Below are 20,011 nucleotides of genomic sequence, written 5' to 3'. Positions count from 1 at the left end.
TACTCAACTTCCAATTTATATTTTGGACATATTTGGAAGATTCAGTGCTTGTTGGAAGTGCACCAATACAATGAAGACAAGGTCATTCGAGAGATGATTTTTAAAATGAGGGTTAGATTCGATAAATACTGGGAAGAATATAGTGTTATTCTTGCAATGGGGGCTGTTTTAGATCCTAGGATGAAATTTAAACTTCTTAAGCGTTGTTATCATGAGCTTCATCCATCCACTTCACAGCAAAAAATAGATTTTCTAGAAAGCAAGCTTATAAAGCTTTTTGAAGAATATAGAAAAGCTTTTCCTTTGACTCCGGTTATGAATTCTGGAAGAACAAATTTCCATGTTTCAGAACCAGGAAGTGAGAGCTTGGACTTGCTAGAGGTAAGTTTTTTCGGTGAATGATCTCACTTCTATTAAGTTTTTAAGATTGAGACTTTGACCTTGTTGATATAACTTTTCTTGTGATACAGGATCTAATCGACTTAGATGATGTTCCAGAAGTTGAAGAAGGAAAGTCAGCGTTAAGTATGTATTTGGAGGACCCAAAACTAGACATGAAAAGTTATCCCAATTTGAACGTTTAGCAGTATTGGAAAGAAAATAGACAACGCTTTGGTGCTCTAACATACATGGCGATGGATGAGCTCAGTATCCCCATTACAACAATAGCTTCTTAATCTTCTTTCAGCATTGGGTCTCACGTAATAAATAAGTATCGAAACCGTCTCCTTCCTAGCAATGTCCAAGCTTTATTGTGTACTCGTTCTTGGCTATATGGTTATCCGACTAAAGATGAAGGTATGAGACAAAATTCGTGTGTTGTGTACGTGTGTGTTGCTGTTATTTGATTGACTATGCTCGTGTATGTAGAGTTGTCATTCTGATGCCATTTTGCTGTCTTGCTTCGTATAATCTGGTTTTTATGATGTAGATGAGAAGGAAGAGATAGTTGTTATTCGAGAAAACCCAACTTCGAGTGGAAAAGAACATGAATAAGAGAGGTAAAGTTTTCATTTTTACTAGGGATTTGATTTGTCGAACTGTTGAATATTGATCTAGTCTTGATTGTGTAAGCTAGTGTTAAAATGTCATCTTTTACATTGCATTTTTTGTGTGTTCTGAGTTCTCCTTTTAGAATTTGATGCTTATGGGTTTGTATAATCAATATATGTGTTGAAATAAACTTAAAAGGAGTATCTAGGTTTGATAATGCTTTATGGTGGTGAGAAGGATCACTTAAGCTTCTTGTATCAATCATCACAACCTTCTTATAATGCCCGTGTCCCAAGAAAATATGAAATATTGAAGTTTATATCGAGAATTGGAGTGGATTCGGTTTGATTTCCGGTTGGTTTACTAAGCTGGTCGATTTATTACTTTAATCAAAGGATGATTTAATTAAATTCTGGTTTAGGTAAATCTCGGTTTAATTTAATTAAACCCAAAAAACCCTTTTGTTAATTAGAGGATGCCTACTTCCTCTTATTTTCGTGAATGGCTGAAAAAAAAAAGAAGAAGAAGTGCTCATTCACGTGTGAGAAGAAGAGAAGGGAGACCAAACTTGTTTTTGGTGTTGAAAGCAAAAGGGGGCAGAATCGTTAGGGTTTGGGAGGAAACAGTTTTGCCATATCAAACCGTTTTCAAAGCTGATGGAATTTGGTAGGTTTAGTCCCAAGTCTTTCATCGTCATGATACTTTTTACAGAAGTAGATTTGAATTTAAACTCGATGAGTTATTTGCAGTTTCGTGAGACACGTTTTCTCAGACGCGAGTTGAAACCATCGGAGATTGTAACTGAGATCGTGGTCTCGTCTGATTCCTGATCGGCAGGATATTTTGTGGGAAGCTTCATGACGTCTAGTGCTAGCCGTTCACCAGAGGGAATTAATAGTTAACGGTTGGTTTTTATTTTAGAGTTTCGTCTTTGTGACTGTTCTTTTCTGATGTTTCTGTCCAGTTTGCTTCAAGGTTGTTTTTGGTTGTGTGACTTGTTGTAGGACGTTTCTGGACTGTTTCAGGCGCGTGGAGAGTCTCTCCTGGTTATATTTGTTGTTAGAATCACTTGTTAAGGTGAGTGTGTGACCATGAGCTTATCTGAGCGATTGGGTTGTATGACTTGTTTTGTGTAATGATATGTAGGTGTGGTGAATGTGTTATTGGGTGACTTGTGCAATGACTGGTTTGTTATGTTTTATTTGTGGTTGTACTCTCAATTAGCTTGTGTGTATAGCTTGTAGATGGGAGGATCGCCTCACTAAGTATTTATGATAATACTTACGCATCTCAATTGTTGTTTGTGGTGTGCAGGTAAAGGCAAAAGTGTGATCATGGAATCATGCCGATGAGGAGGAGGATGATCTAGGGTCTCATTTGTGTGTTGTCAGATATATATTGTTTATGATTGGAACCATGGATAGAGTTATGCTAGGTTGTTGCATAAAATGGTTAGGATTGTTATGTATTGATGTTATATATTGAGTTGATTAATGTTATATGTTTTCCGCTGTGCATGTTATTGGATGTTGGTTTATGATTGGTATTGTGGTTGGTTAGTAATGTGTGTGTTGTTGGTTTAATTAAGTAGTATGGGATGCTTAATTAAATATAGTATTTAAATATAATATTTATTATTAAAAAAAAAAACGGGTCGGGTTGTTTCACTTCTTCACAGATGGTGATTAGTGTTCCTCTAGTCAACAATAATTGCAAAATCCATCTATCTGCCTGAAGTTACATGTCTCTTCCATACTAACCTATTGTTGTGGTTGCTATTTCTCAGGTTTGACTACTGGCACATGGCCAATACTCTGTCCCTCTATAGGTGATAACTCGTTTTGTTTTTCCTTAACTGAAACCTTTTATCTTGGAATATAACCGTTCAAGGAGGTTCTTCTCTTCACATTTTGTTTCTAAACTTGGTGTTTTGCTTGACTAGATCTTATGTTCATATGTTTCTGGAACGGTCATATTTGGAAGATATAAAAGAAGCTGAGTGAGAGAGAAGAGAAGCTTAATATTTGTTTTCTTTGTAAGAGACTCTTTCGAGGAGGGGAAGAAGTTTTAAAAGATCTGCATTGTATTCAAAATCCACTATTATCTTATTACATTTGACCTCTAGTTTTGGATTTACAAGAGTTGATATATCATCTCGTTTAGAACTCATTTAGAACTCATTTAACCATTTAACTCATTAAATTAAATGAGTTCATGGATTAACCCAACTCATTTGTTTAAATGAGTTGGGTTAATCCATGAACTCATTTAATCTAAACTAATTAGGTAATGAGTTGATTTGAGTTGAGTTAATCATTTTGACATCATATAATAGTAGAGTTTTCTCTCATCTAAGAGTGTCCACGTCAGCCTAATATTTAACAAATTTTGTGGATAGAGTTATACTAGGTTGTTGGATAGAATGGTTAGAATTGTTATGTATTGATGTTATATATTGAGTTGATTAATGTTATATGTTTTCCGCTGTGCATGTTATTGGCTGTTGGTTTATGATTGGTATTGTGGTTGGTTGGTAATGTATGTGTTGTTGGTTTAATTAAGTAGTATGGAATGCTTAATTAAATATAGTATTTATTATTAAAAAAAAATAAGGGTCGGGTTGTTTCATTTTGGTATCAGAGCCCTTACGGTTCTAGGATGGTTAAGTGAATGGTTTAGAGCGGTTTAAGAATTTAATTGGTGGAATTATTTCCCTGTTGATTGATGCATGATGTTGTGTGAAGAAATTGATTACGCGTAGTTAGTCGATTTTCTTGTGGTATGGAGTCCTCGTATCATCCTCTTCGAGCCTTCAATGAGATTCCACGGTAAGATGTGTACTTTATGTGTGGTTTTGAATTGTGTGCTTAGCCTTCTCTTCTGGGTAGTGCAGATGGCTAGAGAGGGTGTTGTTGGTCGCGGGCGTGGTCGTGGTCGTGGTCGTGGTCGTGGTCGTGGTCGTGGTCGGGGACGAGGTCAGGTTCCCTAGGCCAGTGTGAGTGTGACCCAGAGCATGGCCATTGAGGAGGTAGCGGAGTCACAAGTTCATCCTAATGTGTCTGGAGACCAGGCTGGTTTGGGTGGCGGCAGGGCGGATGGGCCCGGTGTCGGTCACGGTGTTGCCCCGGGTGTGAGGGTTGCAGCGGAGGGTGCTCCAGGCAGGGAGGATGTCTTGATGGACTTGCTAGCTCAGGTTTTGGTGCGGCTTCCAATAGCAGTGCTGCTTGTGATTCGTGGGCAGGTTCCAGTAGTGCTGCCAGTGGTTGGTGGGCAGGTTACAGTGGTGCCGCTAGTGGTAGGTGGGCAGGTTCCAGCGATGCAGCCTGTGGCGGGTTTGCAGGCAGGTGTGCAGCCGGGGGCCGAGGTAGTGGACGCTCAGTATGTGCAAATGATGGAGCAGCTGCAGCGAGTGGGAGCGGGGTCTTTCTCGGGAGGTACGGATCTGATTGTGGCTGATGAGTGGAGGGAGCGGATGGAGGATATTTTTCAGTCGCTTCGGTGTCCTGACCAGTATAGAGTGGATTTGGCAGTGCACTACTTGTCAGGTGATAAACGAGTGTGGTGGAGGTCGGTGACAACAGGGAGGGTGCAGCGGGATATGACTTGGGGAGATTTTGTGAGGGAGTTTAACTCCAAGTATTTTCCACAGGAGGCTCTTGATCGCATGGAGGCACGGTTCTTGGGGTTGACTCAGGGGGACCGCACAGTGCAGGAGCTGGATGCAGAGTTCAGTCGGCTTGTGGGGTATGCAGGCCGGGCATGGGAGCCAGAGTCGGCTCAGGTGCGGAGGTTCTTGTTGGCTTTACGGGATGATCTGAAGACTCGGTGCAGAGTGAGGAGCTATGCTACGAGGGCGTAGCTGGTTGAGGTTGCAGCTGGGAAAGAGGACGACTTGAGGTCACAATTAGTGGTGGTCAGTCCAGCGGCTCGTTTAGAGGAGACATTGGAGCAGAGCATTCCAAGCAAGGATAGGCAGTTGGAGCAAAGGCGTAAAAGGAAGCGGGAAGAGACGACAGTGGCAAACCAATGTGGCCAGGGATGCTATGGGCGCGGGAGCACGGATCACGTGTTGGCAAGCGGTCCTAAGGGAGGTGACTCGCTGGAGTACCGTCGAGTGTGTTATCATTGGGGGGAGGAGGGGCATATCAGGGCTTTCTGTCCTAAAAGAAGGCAGATGATGGAGGTTGTGGCGCAGCCGAAGGGAGGACCGGGTGCCCATTCCGGCGCTTAGTTTTAGTTTTTGGTTTCTTTCTTTCATTATTTATTTTCGTTTGGAGTTGTAAATGATTATTGTATTTGAGATTCTAATAAAAGTTGGAATTCTTTGGATCTGGGAATTGTGAAACCAGTGGAAAGAAAATAGCTCGGGAATTCTATAAATGAAAAGTTTCCATAAATAGAAGGTTGCTATAAATGGAAACTTTCCATAAATAGAAGGTTGCTATAAATGAAAAGTTTCATTATGAAAGGAAAGTTTCTAAAAATGGAAAGTTTTATGAATAGTTAAAGCTTGCCTATTAATGAAAAGAGTTGAGGTAGATCTAGTCGGGAGATACTCGATGACATCAGACTTGTTTGCTCAAGATTGTGTGGGTCCAACTCATGTGATACCGATAGCTCGATGGATGTGTGGCCAGAGAGTGGGAGTGGTATGTTTGCTTCGGATGACGACCCGAGAGCGCGCTTTAGGGTGACGACCCAAGAGCAAGATTTTGAGACTCCCTGGATACCATAGCTGTGAGCCGCGGCTCGGCAGTGAGCCGGTATGTCTTGAGTGTTGCGACCCGAGAGCGGGGAGAGTGGGCGTGTGAGACTCCCTGGATACCGTAGCTGTAGGCTATGGCCTGGCAGTGAGCCGGTATGACTCGAAGGTTGCGACCTGAGAGCGGGAGGAGTGTGAGTGACTTCCTGGATGCTGTAGCTTAAGGTGGTTAGCCTGATAGCGAGCCGACATGATTCGTTGGTTGCGACCGCGGACGGGGGAAACACAGAGTTGTGAGCCAATAATGTCTAGGATGTGAGTATATTGACTAGAGGGAGACCTTGTGGTTCAGTCGGAGGTGTGCGGGCTGTTGCGATAGTTGCACGGGAAACCTTGACTGACAGTGTTTTGTCCGGTCAGGGGACGTGCAGGCCGTGTTGACGGTGGCACGGAGATCCTTGATGGATGGACGGTGCTGCGGGATTCGAGGACGAATCCTTGTTGGTGGGGGAGAATTGTAACGCCCGTATCCCGAGAAAATATGAAATATTGAAGTTTATATCGAGAATTGGAGTAGATTCGGCTTGGTTTCCGGTTGGTTTACTAAGCTGGTCGATTTATTAATTAAAGGATGCCTCCTTCCTCTTATTTTCGTGAATGGCTGAAAGAAAAAAAAAAAAAAAAAAAAAAAGTGCTCATTCACGTGTGAGAAGAAGAGTAGGGAGACCAAACTTGTTTTTGGTGTTCAAAGCAAAATGGGGCAGAATCGTTAGGGTTTGGGAGAAAACGGTTTTGCCATATCAAATCGTTTTCAAAGGTAATGGAATTTGGTAGGTTTATTTCCAAGTCTTTCATCGTCATTATACTTTTTACAGAAGTAGATTTGGATTTAAACTCGATGAATTATTGGCAGTTTCGTGAGACACGTTTTCTCAGACACGAGTTAAAACCATCGGAGATTGTAACTGAGATCGTAGTCTCGTCTGCTTCCTGATCGGCACGATATTTTGTGGGAAGCTTCGTGACGTCTAGGGCTAGCTGTTCACCAGAGGGATTTAATAGTGAACGGTTGGTTTTTATTTTATAGTTTCGTCTTTGTGACTGTTCTTTTCTGATGTTTCTGTCCAGTTTGCTTCAAGTTTGCTTTTGGTTGTGTGACTTGTTGTAGGACGTTTCTGGACTGTTTCAGGCGCGTGCAGAGTCTCTCCTGGTTATATTTGTTGTTAGAATCACTTGTTAAGGTGAGTGCGTGACCATGAGCTTATCTGAGCGATTGGGTTGTATGACTTGTTTTGTGTAATGATATATAGGTGTGGTGAATGTGTTATTGGGTGACTTGTGCAATGACTGGTTTGTTATGGTTTATTTATGGTTGTACTCTCAATTTGCTTGTGTGTATAGCTTGTAGATGGGAGGATCACCTCACTAAGTATTTATGATAATACTTACGCATCTCAATTGTTGTTTGTGGTGTGCAGGTAAAGGCAAAAGTGTGATCATGGAATCATGGCGATGAGGAGGAGGATGAACTAGGGTCTCGTTTGTGTGTTGTCAGATATATATTGTTTATGATTGGAACCATGGATAGAGTTATGCTAGGTTGTTGGATAGAATGGTTAGGATTGTTATGTATTGATGTTATATATTGAGTTGATTAATGTTATATGTTTTCCGCTGTGCATGTTATTGGATGTTGGTTTATGATTGGTATTGTGGTTGGTTGGTAATGTGTGTGTTGTTGGTTTAATTAAGTAGTATGGGATGATTAATTAAATATAGTATTGATTATTTAAAAAAAAAAAAACGGGTCGGGTTATTTCACTTTTTCACAGATGGTATTAGTGTTCCTCTAGTCAACAATAATTGCAAAATCCATTTATCTGCCTGAAGTTACATGTCTCTTCCATACTAACCTATTGCTGTGGTTGCTATTTCTCAGGTTTAACTACCGGCACATGGCCAATACTCTATCCCTCTATAGGTGATAACTCGTTTTGTTTTCCCTTAACTGAAACCTTTTATCTTGGAATATAACCGTTCATGGAGGTTTTCTCTTCACATTTTGTTTCTAAACTTGGTGTTTTGCTTGACTAGATCTTATGTTCATATGTTTCTGGAACGTTCATATTTGGAAGATATAAAAGAAGCTGAGTGAGAGAGAAGAGAAGCTTAATATTTGTTTTCTTTGTAATAGACCCTTTTGAGGAGGGGAAGAAGTTTTAAAAAATTTGCTTTGTATTCAAAATCCACTATTATCTTATTACATTTGACCTCTAGTTTTGGATTTACAAGAGTTGATATATCATCTCGTTTAGAACTCATTTAGAACTCATTTAACCATTTAACTCATCAAATTAAATGAGTTCATGGATTAACCCAACTCATTTGTTTAAATGAGTTGGGTTAATCCATGAACTCATATAATCTAAACTCATTAGGTAATGAGTTGATTTGAGTTGAGTTAATCATTTTTACATCATATAATAGCAGAGTTTTCTCTCATCTAAGAGTGTCCACGTCAGCCTAATATTTAACAAATTCTGTGACCCAATATTATTTTTATTGTTTTATAAGCCCACATCTTATAATCCAAAAAAATATAAGTCCAAGCAAAAAAAACCTACAGCCATCGGCAAAACAAAAGAAAAAATTAAAGAAACAAAAATAAAATTGAATTTGGGGAGAGAAGACGAAAAGGAGCAGCTCATCCGATTCCCTTGAATCGATTATAGTCATCAGCCTTCTTCTCTGATCGTCAACCTCTCGAGAGATTTTTTTCGGTGGTTTCTTCTCTGTTTTCTACTTTGAGGTTTCTTTTTCTTCTCTTATTTACTCTCCTCAATTTTTTTGGAACAAGTTTTCTCCTGAGATTTTCTACTTTTTTACTTGAGGTTTCTTCTTCTCCTCTTATTTACTCCCCAAATTCTTTGGAATATGTTTTATCATGAGACTTAGGCTTTTATTTGTTATTTTTTCTTTTTTACAATTTAGCTTAATTTTAGAAAGAGATCAATTATGGTAGTTGAATCAATGAAACTGTATTTCATGGTCTTAGGTATAGAGAGGAATCAAAAACCGTGAATTCACTTTTTACTATGTGTGAAATTGGTAACTATAGTTTCAATGAATGAGCTTTTTGGGTTTGTGCCGGCATTTGATGATACTATTGCTGAGTTGTTCCCTTTGTTTTAAATTCTTCTCATAGATGATTATTATATTATTTTTGAAATTATATAAACTGAAATTCAATAAAAACTATACATATATTAGTGATTAGTGATTAATGATTTTACAAGAAAAAAATGTAAACTATATTGGTATCTCTGGAACCTTCAATGGTCACTAAAATAACTTTGTGTGTTTTATTGTTTAAAGAAACTGATCTGAGTTTCATAGCCGAAGTGGCTTTACAATATTAAATAGGCTTAGAAAGGAATGTCGGAGAAAGAATGAAATCGAACATGCAACCATTGAAGGTACTCGATCAAATTAAATCCATGAAGACTACCTAATTAATTTCCAATATTCTGATAAGGAGATCATCATTGATGAGATCAAGAAATTTATTCAACTAATGAATTGGAGTTTCAAAGGATCGGTCTATAACGTTCCAATGAATGTCAGAGTTCTAACACCATATCAGTTTCCACCTCAACGTATTTCACTTTTTTTGTTGAGCCCACAAAAATAACCCAATAATGTATAAACTTAAAATCCAAAGTTTATGTTTATGTCATACACCCATGAACGTGTGAATAAGGTTGCACCAAATAAAAAAAACCTCAATTAACAAATGTAACGTAACGTTTGAATCTTATGCTTAGTTCTTTATGTTGTGTATAAAAACTAAAAACATAAAAAAAAAAATCTTTTACAAATACGGATCGCTTCTTAAAGAAATAAAAACAAAATTAGCACGCATTTTATGGTTTGGTTTGGTTCATACGTGCTATGCTTAATTGTAAAACATTTTAACACAGAATCAATAAACTATGAGTCATATATAAAAACAAAGACTCAATGAAACCAAAATAGAATTCAGTAGAAACGATCCTAACATCTAGAGCTAAATTGCGATGTAAAGTAAAATTATATAAGCTATTTTTAATTGAATGATTTAAAGATCTGAGTTTTGAAAAGGTCCCATCCTTCAATATCATGATTGGGTCAACCAGGTGGTCCAAACTTATTAGTAACCCAAAACAAATAAATTTATTTCAAAAATATTTAAAAGTATGACAGTTAAAAGAAATGAAGAAAAAAAAAATGAATACGCGTAGGAAAAGAAAAGCTAAACAAAAGGTTTATTTTATTTATAAGTTTATAACACTGGTCACACTTTAGTTTAAGTTTAAGTTTATAATTTAATAATAAAAAAATATGTCCAAACTAAATAAAAAACATTCATTAATATATGATACCAACAATGCCACACAAATGTAAGATTGGAATAAGAGAAAACAACAAAAATAGCCAAACTAATACGGCAAAATTATAAAAAAATCAACAACTTATAATATAACAATAATTAGAAAACTGTAAAATTAACAATAGCAAATATCCCCGTGCAACACGCGCGCAACGCGCGGGTCTCCTCTCTGGTTTTTAAACAGTAAGTAAAGTATATGAGCATTAAAGAAAAGAAGTTATCTTGGCAAATCCTACAAAACGTATGTTATCTTAACATGTAGACCCTTTTTTATTGCTAAATAAGTGTTTTTGGTGAAATATGATTGATATCCCAGCTTAATTTTCTCCAAGATCACATGTATAGAAAATATTGGAATTAGTATCATCACATTGTGGGGTATGTTGTAATTGAATACAAAGTGTTTACATCATCTACAAAGGCTAAGCCATTTTGCAACCAGAAGCTCATGGAATATTTCTTACAATGTCACTAGATTCTTTGTGATCGTTGGGTAGTGTTTCGAAATAAATCTAAGTCGATCTAGTGATTTTAGATAATTTTACTGTGATGATAATCATGAAAGACCATTGAGAATATGAATCAGTTATTACAATTTTTGGTGAAAAAAATGAAAGAATAAAGTTAGCTCTTTAACAATTTCAATATATTGGTGATAGATTTTTTTTTTAAGTAGCTTGTTTGGACTCCTATCTTTTTTGGGAAATTTCTGCACATAGAAATATATATATATATATATATATATATTGTAATTGATACTTGAACAATAATAGATGTACACAAGATGTACAATATATATGTGTTCCATTAAAATAGTCAATATACCTAGTTTTTAAAAGCAACTAAAAATCATCATTTAAATTTACTGAATTATTGCTTATATTTGCAATTTGATAAAATGGAGAAAATATAGGTATTTCATGTCGTATCTTAAATAAAACGAGGGGTGATCATCTCAAATTCTTTGCTATTTTCGATTTGCTATCCGGACAAGTCACATTCACTAAAGCAGCGACCGAAAACATGTTATTAGTAAAGCAAATCCATTGATTGGTGCTCACATTGTATTGGGGAATTTTTATATCCACTGTAGTCACGGCTGCAAAATACATGCTTGTTGGCATAAGCTTGAAGATAGCTTGAAGTACAAGCTATACTAATCCTACCGAGTTATGGAATTAGGATTAATTATATTTAGGAGTTATCTAAATATGTTAGTTTACCGGTTTAGAATAGGAAAGTTGTCAACTCTAGGGTTGAGCAATTGTTATAAATACCAACAGAGCGTTTCATGAAGAGGTGCGCGTCTTAGAGTATTCTGATAGATGCACACAAGGTGTGTGGCATCGCCCCATCAATAAGATAGAGATCTTTTGATGGTATTGTTGAAGTTCTACTTCTAATTAATGAATTATGGACTTGGTCCCGGGGATGTAGGTTATCTGAACCCGTTAACAAAGCTTGTGTCTTCTTTACTATTATGCTCTTTACTTTAACATATAGATCTAGCCACATATATGTGCTTTATTTGGTATCAGAGCCTATAGAGAATTATTCTCGTTTTGGGTGTGATCCTGGATTTGTGGCTAGCGGAGAATGCATATGAGAAGGTAGAGTGTTCATGAAGGGGCGGAATAATTCTGAAACTTTCAGGAAGTGTTTGTTCTATCGGAGTTGTATGAAGAAAGAGCGCAACTTGTTTGATTGTTTCTATTATCGTCGTCAGGAAACGATTGAGAAGAAAAGAGTTTTATTGAAGGAAGGTGAAGTGGATAAGAATTACAGTGTTCATGATTGTGTTTAAGAGGAGAATGAAATTGTGAATGTGACAGATAGACGTGACAGATAGTCTGTCTTCTCTAAGACTTAGAAGATACAAGAGATTGGTTTGTTATGGCTGGCTTACTGAACCAAGAGCTATGTTTATGAAGAGAAGAAGATAGCATGGGCTTGGATTTTTTTTTTGGGTTTCAATGGCTATCAAAATATTAAATCAACGATGGTGAAATTGGTGTTGACAAAGCCGATCCTCTACTCCACAACATCAATTTGGGATATAATTGAAAAATTAGAGATTTGAGTCTTCACCTCCAGCATCAATGGTGATTCACTACGAGTAAAGAAAAATTAGAAACGTGTGTTAGAGCTGCTAGAAGAAATAGAAGATCGAGTGTTTAGCTCATACGACTAGCAAAGTTTGTTTCCTCCTCTTGGTGTGCGGTTTCAATTGTGCTCGAGGAAGATGTTTGGTTGAGATAAAAGTGATGTTGGCATGTTTGATGTTGGGTTCATCGATCTGGATTCGTAAGTTCATGGAGATGATAGGGAGAGTCACGGCGAGTATAGTCATGGTCGATTGGAAGAAGCTGGACGCTATAGTTTCATGCCGGAGATAAATTTAACGGCGAGTATGGCTCTCTTCTTGGAATCTGAGATTTATCAAAGGAAGGGATTGAGAATCTCCTTCTACGATGAGATTGAGGTTGAAATTATTTCTCACTGCAACTCTATAATGTGCTTAAGATGTGAAGATTCGAAGGCTGGTTTTCTCAATCTCGAAATAAAGCCTATGCAAGATTGAGAACTAAAAAGACAACCATCTTGAAACTTTTGTTGATAAGAAGAAATATTGAGGCCTTGTCTTATTTGATAAGCATTCTTAGATGTGGTGAAGCTTTTGGGAGCTATAGAGGATGACGTGATTCCTACAAGGATCTTGTGAATCGGTGGTTGATCAGTTTTGTGAATTCTCAAAGAAGAAGCCGGTCAACGGTGTTATAAGCTTGTGTGGGGTGAAGTCAGCTGTTGGTTTGTTTGATTTGTTGTATGTGTGTTGTAGCTCGGATGTTTGCCTTATTGGGACACACAATCAACAAGAGGGAGAAGTGAATTACCTGCGTATGGACTGTGTGGAGAGCATAGAGTGTCCATGAAGAAAAACCGAGATGGTGAGGGCTTGACTAACCGGAAGAGACTTATGTGAAGAATCAGCTCCATTGAAGAAGGAGACAAGAGTGATTCCGCTCTAAGCACCTGCAGAAGAAGAAAGAAGGAAGCTCACCAAAGTCCGAAAAAAAAAAACTCAATTCATGAAGAATAAGAGCAAGAGGGAGATCTGAGACAGAGAGAGAGTGACAAAGCAAACTGAAAGCTTGTGAAGATTGAAGCAATGAGAGAGCAAGGGAACTCACCAACGAGTTCTGCCAATGACGTGAAAGAGATTCACGAACGGATGGAGAAGAAGTAGCTTGTGGGATCAAATTTTCTAGTTTGGACTTTGGGAATTCAGCTAATGAATCAAGAGGGAGTGTTGGAATTTGATTCATTGCCTAATCCTACAAAAGAGAAACAAAAAGAAGAGTGAACAGATGCAAGAAGAAGAAGAGGAATCGTAAGAATGATGAAAAGAAGAAGTTTCTGGGATTCAAGAACAGTTTTCTTGCTAGGGTCGGTACTTTCTTCTTTGGTTACTATTGCTACAGATCTCGGATTGAAGCTACGAAAGTTGTTCTGAAAAATTAAGAGCGAGATCTTTCCAATGATATAAAGATTGTCATCTGATTCCTTGTGGTTTAGTGGGAACTTGCTTTCAAAGTTGGACTGCCTGCAGATTGCATCATTCCGGATCTGTTCTGGGAAAGTGGCCGTAACTTTCAAACCGTAAATTGAAATCGTGATCTGTTTTTTCCAGTGTCTTTATATGACTGTTATTGATATTCCCACAAACTTTCATAATTTTCTGGGTTGGTTTGCTACTCCATTGTGCTCTGCATCAGAACTGATGAAAAAATGCAGAAGTTTAGTTGTCTCAAAAACAAAGAGTAGTGAAGAAATATATTGAAGGTTAGATTGGAGAGCATTTTTTTAGAAGAGATGATCATCTTTCAGCTTGTAAACAAGTATGTGTGATTAACAAAGTTCTAAAGAAGATTGTGTGGTTGAAGAGATTAAAAGAGATCACAGAGGAAAAGTTGAGTTGTTTGGGAAAACAAAAAAAAGAAAGGGACAAGGAGATATGATCTGTATCATCAAGGTTGAAGTATTTGAAGATTTCTTTTGATGAAAAAAGGAGAAGAGGTTCTTCTCAATGATTATTTTAAGTTCAGTCATAAGTTTTCAAAGGAAATTTGCAAGGAGATATAGAGCTCATTTGAAAAGAAAATCTTATGAGAAGCTGATTGGGATCAATCTAAGATGTGTCCGCTGCAGTCACAAATACTAGAAAGACTAAGGTGAAGTCTCCTAAGGTGAAGTCTCTATCGATTATGTCTCTGTGGAGCTTGTTGGTATTAAAGATTGTTCATAAGTTGAATCTTGTTTAAGATAAGCATCGAAGAATGAAGGCGATGAAGATAGTGTTCGACGACATCAAAAGGAGATCAATCAAACTTGAAATAAAATAAGATATAAGAGAATGTGTGGAGAATGGGCAACTGGAAGTCGAGCATGTTCTCAAGAGTGAGCAGAATGTGGATATCTTGACTAAAGTACTTGGAAGAAACAAGTTTAAAGAAATGAGGAATCTCATTGGCAGGAGAGTTTTTGGAAGAAAAAAGAGTTCAAGCTTAAGAGGGAGAATGTTGGCATAAGCTTGAAGATAGCTTGAGGTGCAAGCTATACTAATCCTACCAAGTTATGGAATTAGGATTAATTATATTTAAGAGTTATCTAAATATGTTAGTTTACCGGTTTAGAATAGGAAAGTTGTCAACTCTAGGGTTGAACAATTGTTATAAATACCAAGCGAGCGTTTCATGAAGAGGTGCGCGTCTTAGGGTATTCTGATAGATGCACACAAGGTGTGTGGCGTCGCACCATCAATAAAATAGAGATCTTTTGATGGTATTGTTGAATTTCTACTTCTAATTAATGAATTATGGACTTGGTCCCGGGGATGTAGGTTATCCGAACCCCGTTAACAAAGCTTGTGTCTTCTTTACTATTATGCTCTTTACTTTAACATATAGATCTAGCCACATATATGTGCTTTAATGCTGACCTACAAAGGACTTGATCCCATATGGTTCAATATGTACAGATTTTTTTAAAAACTTCCGGTTATTTCGTTGGTTTATTGGAAAGACTATAAATTGTAATCTATATTGCAAAACACATGGGGATGAGATCTACGCCACATAACGCGATACAAATCTTGCATAACATAATTCTTAAGTAATAAGACCAACTAGGAAGATATGAATACTATAGATTATCTGCTCATGTTGGTGCACTCTAGAGACACGAAAACATAGCTGTGACAGGAGTGTGTTATTCACTTATTTGTATAATTATATCATGTCAATGCTTCCAATTACTTGACCTAGTCATTTCCTTTCTTGTAATCATTAGAAACTTGAGATTGGGAGCTGAAGAGGCTAACGCATTTGTGAGTACCTTTGTGTTTCTTGTTTAGCTTTTGATGATTGTCCATATTATACAAAGCTATTTTTATATGCAGTCTTAGGAGTCAACTCAATTCATAACAAGAGGCTTCCCGTGGGAAACAGATCTGTAAATGATATTGTTATTAAGGTATGTCATACTTATTTTCTTGGTTCTTATTTTCCTCTTTTTATGTCAGATTTAAAAGTGTGAACATCATGTACATAAAAGGAAATGGGCTCTACGTTCCTGCGATCAAGGTAAGTCAGCTCTCAATACAGTTATTAATCTTCTTCTACAGAAAATTGAGATTTCTGAAAAAAACTCAGTTCATCAACTTGAGATTTTCTTACAGCAAGAATTTAACTGGGATACAAGCATGAAAAAAATAGGTCAAGAAAGATTAAGAAACACGCAGTCTATTCTTTGTCAAAGAACTTGGCCTAGTGGAAGCATACAAGGTGATTGAAATGTTAATTAGCGAGAAAAATGAACATGTCGAGACAATTGAGTATTTGAAAGAAGTTGCTGACAAGCTTTTCTACAAGTGTCCGGAGTGCGTCCAAGTGAAGTAAGTTAAAGATGAGGATGACAATGAAGATGAAAGTCAATAAACCAACGAAATATAGATTCCTAAAAAGGAAATATATATTTTAGAATATTGTTATTTCGTTGTTTTTTTTTTATCAAAAAGAAAGTCAAGAGAAGATTTAAGGTTTTAATTTGTAGAGAATATTAACTGTTTTATTTTCTATTGTTGACATTTAAAAACTGTTTTCTGGTTATTTGACTTATTGTATTTAATTAGCCATTTCCATTTTTCATTTATTTAACATTTTATATATTTTATTTATTTTGATATATAAAATACAAAATATCTATATATACATTTTCATAAACATTTATGAAATAATTCCTTGAGTTCCAATTTATTTACAACCCTACCATTGCCATTTACTAAAACACTAAATTTTGGGCTCCAACGATTACAACAGAAAAAAAAGTAGCCCAAGCCCATATCAATCCGAAAATTACATAACCCAAAATCATTTATCTTCAAAAATATAAATAGAAAATAGACAGATTTTACTTGCCTTCCACAAAAATCTTATGCGATATTAGTGATTAAACTCCTTGATCTCCAAATATTTTCTCCCACCAATTACGCATCTTCTTAATCAATCAACCGAAACAGAATTAAATTTAAGAATATATCATATCCAGTTTAACCTAATCACTAATCTACTTATTACCTATAAATATAGGGATCAAACGCAGGCACAAAATCATGGTACACTTACCATTTCTCAAATACATGTTGATAAACACTTAAATAACAATGGCTGCATCCCACGCCTTTCTCCGAGATGTGAAGCCTTACAAGAGACTTCATGGAAAATAGAAAATAGGGTTCTTCGTACCTGGAAAACATATACAATAATATTTGGTGAGACCTTTGACAATTGTCAAATTCAATTCATTAGTTGTCAAGCGTAGCAAATCACAAGCATTCACAAAGGTATATTTTTCATCAGATAATCTTTGTTCTTAATTAGTTGATAATTTTATTTCTTTTGTTGAGAGTCTGCTTATTGTATCTACATGAATGTGTACACATTTTATTTAGTATTATGTCAATATAATTCACAATATTTTATTTTTCACATCATTTTTATTTTATTTTATTTTGTAGACATCGCTCGACAAATAATGAATTCTAGCAAAGTTAAATCTACGGTTTCAGATGGAAAAAAATAAGTAAAAAATATCAGCTTGCAATGAACTACCTTGAGGAAGATCACACACCTTCAAGGCTAGCATTTTAATCAAGCAACCATACTACTCCCAATCTATGCGTCATAAAGCAGTAAGCAGTCAGTTAGTTGTCCACCTAATTTTGTAGGATTATTTCAATAAAGTTTCTTACTATGAGCGATAGATAGTGGTACTGGTACTAACATTTTTCATGTGTTTTATATGGAACTGGTGTTGCTTCTTAATTTAATACTCCCATTAATTAATTCAGAAGCTCTCTCACTTGCTAATTTCTTCGCTCAAGAACATACTATCAATCTCTCCAGTACATACTTTGGAACCTCTATGATAATATTAATCATTGATGAGTCCATGTTTATAACAAAAATTTTATATGATAAATAATAAATTGCATTACTGAATCAAATGTTTGAGATATTAGTATCATTTTTCTAATATATATAGTACTAATTTCACATACTTCATAAGATTGGATCTCATTTCAGACTTGGATCTGAATAATCTTGAAAGTAATGAGAACATGCAGCTCAAGTGACTAACTTTTTTTGTCAAACTATGAACTGACCTGACGACCACTTTTTAGATGAAGATTCATATTTTTAAGTGATTTTTGGACGACTCTCTTTTGGAAGCATTCAAATAAACAATAAAATTAGATCGGAATCAAAGAAAGGAAGAGAAGAAGTAAATTTACAATTACTTACCCAAGTGATTCTGGTCGCTTATGAACTTAGTGACGAAGTTTTCATCTGAAAAACCAAAAAGAAATCACAATCTGAGGAGAAACCAGCCTTGGAGATAGATTAGACTAAATCTAAATCTATCAAATCAAGTAAGTAAGTAACCATTGGTGATGATGAGACAAATTCGGAGGCAGAGTCATGGAATTGTTGAGTATAGACTACAAAAGTGGATGAAGAAAACATGATCGGTTGATTCAATGGAGGAAGGTGGTACTGGCGGTGGAAACGATGAATGAAAAGAGAAGAAGGAGAGAAGAAAGAGAGAAATGACTTTTACGTGATTTCATATTTCAGTTCGGCTGATTTTGTTTTTGCCCCAGTACAAAATACAATAAATCTTATATTTAATCTTATAAATTAGATGATTATTATGACATGTAACCAATGTCACCCTAAATTGTTGTTGGCTGTAGCTAGATCATTTTTTATTGTTTGCCTTTTACATTCTAAATTAAACCATATTTAAATATTAGCATTTAAATTAACTTACAAGTATTATGATACACAAATCAAATAATAAATACCATTGTTAAATAACAAGTATTATGATTCAATCTAAGACTAGAATTATTAATATAAGTGTTGAAATAAAGTCAAAAATATGGTTTCCAAAAATATTTTACTCAGATCATATTCTTTTTTTTTTTTAACATGTCGTTTATTTTTAATTTTTGATCTTATACTTAATTGGATCTTGATCAAAAGATCCCTTTTTAAATAAGGATCATGTAATTTGTGTTTTTGTTGCAAATAACACTAAGATTTTACATAATTAATAATTTTAATTAGTTATCATTTTTACATATATAGCATCGTTACTTTTTCTATTGTAATACTTTTCATGACTAACAACGTAAATGACATTAAATAACAAAATATAAGATCATCTTTTATTTTCTAAAATATAGTAAACCAAAAGTTTTGTACCACGATGTACTGTATGTTAATTAGTATTCACATTTAGACTTATTATTTAAACTAAAGTGTATTGGACAGATGCGACTGCTTATCAAAATATTTCAATAAAAGTATATATATTTTGTATACACTACCGTAGAATAATATTCGGTGGGTTAAAAGCTTTAAATCCATTGCAGGAGGGGTCTAGCATGACGGGTTTGAACTATTAAACCAACACTAAAACTTTTAACTTATTTCTTATATTAACCATAGTTTGGGATTAACTAAGTTACAAATTCTATCCATATTTATTATATGAACTACAAAATATGCCAATATGTCACAAAAAAATTATATCACTCCAACTAAGACTTTACAAATTAAAGATTAAAAAAGTATATATTCAAAACATAATAAAATTAAATCGTTCCGCGGTGTACCGCGGGTTCAATCCTAGTTAATTATTAATATTCCAAATACTTTTATTAATAATAATTGATCGGAAAATATAAAGGTTGGAAAACCATCGGTATTATTATTCCAACCTTTTTCAAATCGTCAAATATTTCAGACAATTTTCCGACCGTTTATATCCAACCAATTCTTGACCATCTGTATCGGTCATAAATTTCTGACCTATTTTTGACCAATCAAATTTCCGGCCAACGATTTCCAACCAATTTACTGTTGTTGCTTAATGGTTGGAAATGCTTATTTCCCACCGCTTCTCGACTAATTTGGCTGTCGGAAACAGCTATGTTTTCTTGTAGTGTCTTGCTTATCCCTGCAAACAACTAGGTTATATCATCTCACACGAATTACATTTGAGAAATGAAAGCTAGGGTTATCTATAAGATGGTTCATGGAATTCATTTTGATTTTGGGAAATTGATGTTTGATCAAGTGATTGATCAAGTAAAATATATTAACGCCCTGCTATTTTGTTATTTTAGGAGTCATACGATCCTTTCCTTTTAAAAGTTACCATGTATTGTAATTTTGAATAAATTAGAGGGTACGACTGATATTTTAGATCTCTCACAATTAAAATTTTATCCTTTCCGTGAATCAGCTTTAGCAATGGCT

General features: G+C 35.7%; 3 long non-coding RNA genes across 6 annotated transcripts; 2 read left to right on the top strand and 1 right to left on the bottom strand.

Annotated features, from left to right (window-relative positions):
- Positions 1-8,323: 8,323 nt before the first annotated feature.
- Positions 8,324-16,350, top strand: LOC104732986 (uncharacterized). The gene is made up of 5 exons (XR_015573769.1): positions 8,324-8,504; positions 15,583-15,656; positions 15,738-15,766; positions 15,862-15,967; positions 16,055-16,350. It is a non-coding gene; the product is annotated as an uncharacterized LOC104732986 (long non-coding RNA).
- On the bottom strand, positions 16,324-18,359 carry LOC104732985 (uncharacterized). Of its 4 annotated transcripts, none has more exons than XR_015573767.1 (5): positions 18,128-18,348; positions 17,987-18,031; positions 17,294-17,356; positions 16,808-16,927; positions 16,324-16,679 (listed from the first exon to the last, which is right to left on the bottom strand). It is a non-coding gene; the product is annotated as an uncharacterized LOC104732985 (long non-coding RNA). The 4 variants fall into 4 exon arrangements; XR_015573766.1 differs by having other exon boundaries at positions 16,324-16,676; XR_015573764.1 differs by lacking the exon at positions 17,294-17,356 and having other exon boundaries at positions 16,324-16,676; positions 18,128-18,359.
- Positions 16,900-18,292, top strand: LOC147933061 (uncharacterized). The gene is made up of 2 exons (XR_015573768.1): positions 16,900-17,025; positions 17,200-18,292. It is a non-coding gene; the product is annotated as an uncharacterized LOC147933061 (long non-coding RNA).
- Positions 18,360-20,011: the final 1,652 nt, after the last annotated feature.

Source organism: Camelina sativa, chromosome 12 (assembly GCF_030686135.1).
Source record: "Camelina sativa cultivar CO46 ecotype springtype chromosome 12, ASM3068613v1".
Lineage (NCBI taxonomy): Eukaryota > Viridiplantae > Streptophyta > Magnoliopsida > Brassicales > Brassicaceae > Camelina > Camelina sativa.
This window is presented reverse-complemented; position numbering and strand designations above follow the sequence as displayed.